We start from the raw sequence: 4,009 nt of genomic DNA, 5'->3' as shown, positions 1-4,009 counted from the left end.
CAGTGCACAGAGCTGTTGACAGCACATGCCATCCCCAAGCCCCACATTGTACCTCTTATAAGTTCACAGACTCAAATGAAGTAATGAAGCCTCAGGGTGTCTGTGTGGCTGTCCTCCGAGAAAAACATTTCCCCATTATTCTTTTTACAGGAAGCCACAACTCTCAGCCTCCCAAATGGGGAAGAGGAGCTGTGGGGCGTAGAACTGGCTTCCTATTTCAATTGAGCCACGGCAATGAAACCCAAAGCCTGCAGAGTCTTTCTCCAAGCTAGTGAGGCCTGAAGGATGGGAAGGCCACAACTCTGGTCCCACAACTGAACACAAACCCCACCACTGCCAAGGCAACCAGGAGCCAGTGTTTTCTCTCCTTAGGATTGGGCAAAGAAGCGTAAGAAGCCACCAAAGGTGGGAAAGTAGGAGCCCCACCCCTATGTTCTCTGAGAAGATCTGCTTTTATCTATCTTAGTTAGTGCTGTTCCATTTTAAGCTTTATTTGAATAATTTTGCTGCTATGTGTGTATACTCATACACACACACACACACACACACACACACACACGACTTTTTTTTTTTTAACTAGACCTTTTTCTTTTAGTTTACCTTACTTCCCCTGCTGGAAAGATAGACAAAAATGAGGAGCTCACATTTGGATCAATTTATACCCTGTAAGGCCAAGGTCAGTGGGTGTGCCCTGAGAGGAGAATAAAGAGAGAGCTTCTGGGAAGACCAATCTTCTATAGATGTTTTTTGAGCCTCTATATCTCTGTAACTGACTTGTCTATAAGTTGAGTCTCAAAGCAACACTTGCCAAGGACATTCCCAGGCTTATCGAGGATGCCTGTCTTTGGGGGGCGCTGGATACCCCAAGTTAGCATGGCCGCACCCTGATATATTTGTTCTTTGTGCCTCAGGACTATATTGGCCTGCAAAAGAAGCCTTTGTCACCCAGGTTTAGGTCCCTTTTGAAGAGAAATAAAGAGGATGCTACATAATGACCTCTAAATTCCTGATTCTTATCCTAGGGCAATGCAGTTCTTTGCTGATAAATGGGAGGGGATATAGATGTCCAGTCAAGGCTGGATGGGGAGGGGCAGGTTAGGAAAGGAGATCATAGTCACTTCTGTCATCACTGAGTAACTGCGTTTGCAGAAAGACCTGTCACTCTGCTCTCTGAGCTCAGGCCAGAGGCCAAGAACGCCCATTTGGTCTGCGCTGCAGTGTCATGCAATTTTGGTGGTTTCTTACTTATCCACACCCACTTGAGCTCAAAGAAGATAGAACCTTAATAAGAGAGAGTCATAACTTCCATGTGGAAATTATGAGTCTTCAGCGCAAGAGGACCACTCTGTGTGCATTCTCCTGGGACTGAACCTAACCGTATCCCTAACCACGGAGTGAGCTAATGATTGTACTATCTGCTTAGCTCCTATCTAGCTGACAGACCTGGAGCAGGAAGCCCACTCTCACCAGACACCAAGTCCGCTGGTGCCTTGGTCTGAGATTCCCCAGTCTCCAGAACTGTAAAAAATAAATTTATGTTTATAAACCACCCAGTCTATGGTATTTTTGTTATAGTAACTGGAATGGACTAAGTATGTTTTTTATTATACCAACCATGATATTGCCTTGCTCTTGGGGCTTAATGCAATGTGACGTAGATTGGCAAGCATACATCTGTGGCAGTGCCCCATGACACTATTGTCCCAGGTGCCATACTGCCAAACAGTTACATGATGTCTGTGATACAGCTACTTAGTTTAAACCCTAAGAATGATACGGGCATTAGACAATATCTACCCAATTGCTGAAACCCAGATTTTTAAGTCATTTCTCAACATGAATGGTTTTTTGTAACTCCGGAAATATTCATAACATACAAAGCCAAATGTCAGAATCCTAAGTGCCTATATTTATTTCTAAGATATAATAGCAATCAAATTGCATGGAGAATTTTCTTTTTCCAAATGATACTCTGTTGTACTCGCTTCAAAACTCTAACCTCAGAGTCCATAAGCAAAATCTACTGTGCTGCTCGTTAGCTTGAGTTCCCCCACTTGAAACCTACAATCTTGCATTTGCAAGTATCTGTCCCTCCCAAACACTAATATTCTTGCATATTTGAGTACTTTATGTGGAAAAAAAATGTTAGGACTTTTGTTTTCCTCTCATATTTCAATAGTGACGTTTTTTCTAATGATAAGAACAAACTCACCCCCCTAGAAAGCTTTAAAGAAAAGCAATAAGCCTGATCAAGGACCAATGATCTCTCTATGTCTACATGAGATTTTGTCCAGTTGGAACGCACTTTGGCAGGTACTATTGTGTGATAACGGAGCCTTGATCATTTGTATTTCCACTCCCACGTGCCAACTACAAGTCTCCTAAACTCCCAGGTGCCACTGTGACCCCCTGTAGCTTGATCAGTAGACCCTGCATTGAGAAGACTGAACTGTGAGTCTAAGCTTCTGCTAATCTCTTTCCTGATCTCATTTTTCTTTCTTTTTTTTTTTTTTAATGTTTATTTATTTTTGAGAGAGAGACAGAGTGCAAGCCGGGAGGGGAGGGGCAGAGAGGGAGGGAGACACAGAACCATAAGCAGGTTCCAGGCTCCGAGCTGTCAGCACAGAGCCTGAGGGGGGGCTGGGACCCACGAACTGTGAGATTATGACTTGAGCTGAAGTTGGAAGGTTTAACTGACTGAGCCACCAGGCGCCCCTGATTTCATTTTTCAAAGCGTTTGAGCATTCTCCTGGACTATTCAACAACATAGTCTGCTTTGACATGGTATTATTCTCAGGGTTTTTCCTTGTCTCTCCAAATGGATTGTAAACATCTGATGGTCAGAAATAGTTTTAGTTCTCAATAAAATCTTATAGGTTTGGGGCTAAGTGGATATACAATTCTCCTCTCTTACCTGATTCCCAGACCACAGCCACGTCTGACTGTCAGGCACTTAGACCAGACCTTCCCAGAGGGATGCAGAGAGGGAGTACGTTAAAGGGAAAGTTTTCGGGGCGCCTGGGTGGCTTAGTCGGTTAAGCGTCCAATTTTCGCTTAGGTCATGATCTCGCCGTTCGTGGGTTCGAGCCCCGCGTCGGGCTCTGTGCTGACTGCCAGCTCAGAGCCTGGAGCCTGTTTCAGAGTCTGTGTCTCCCTCTCTCTGACCCTCCCCTGCTCACGCTGTCTCTCTCTCTCCTAGAAACAAATAAAAAACATTAAAAAAATAAAAAAATAAAGGGAAAGTTTTCTACATGAAAATGATTGTCCATTTCTGCTGTGAGCAACTCTTGTCTTGAGATGTTCTCCCTGATAATCCTAAAATTCCCTCTCTCATAACCGCTTCTCCCTCCACAGATGTTCATTCTCCTGGCATCTCTTTCTCGAACTTCCTCTTCCCTTTCCAAATCTTTGGTTACCCTAAACTTTCAGGCCTCACACTACCTAAAGCTATTTGAATATTTATAGAACATCTCTTGCATGCCACATATAATCCTCCAACAGCCACAGAGAAACACAGAACCAACCTCTGGAGTGTTGTGTTGATAGGGAAGACAGATAATTATAAAAAACAATGAGTGACAAGGGGATGCATGTGGGTAATGGGAGCGTGTAGCAGGAGTCCCTAGTCCTGTCTGGAGGGCTTCCTGGAGAAACTGAGATGTGGAGAATGTGTAGGAATTAGTCAGGCGAAGAGGTGAGAGGATATTCCTGAGAGAGGGAGGAGAGAGAGAGATTTGTTTCAAGCAACTCAAAGGAATTCAGCATCAAGTGTGGCAGAGCCATGGTGTTGGGGGTGGGGGAGGGGAGGCCAGCTGAGAGCTCTAGGAGTTAATAGGAGCTGCTTAAAACCTAAGGGGAGCCTGGCTGGCTCAGTGGGTGGAGCATGTAACTCTTGATCTCAGGGTCATGAGTTTGAGCCCCACCCACACTGGGTGTGGAGTTTACTTAACAAAAACAAAACCAAACCAAAAACCTAAGGGGGAAACCATTGAAGAGTTGCAAGCTGGGG

This window comes from Hyaena hyaena, unplaced genomic scaffold (genome assembly GCF_003009895.1).
Source record: "Hyaena hyaena isolate Hyena2069 unplaced genomic scaffold, ASM300989v1 scaffold_993, whole genome shotgun sequence".
NCBI lineage: Eukaryota > Metazoa > Chordata > Mammalia > Carnivora > Hyaenidae > Hyaena > Hyaena hyaena.
Note: the sequence above shows the minus strand (reverse complement) of the source record.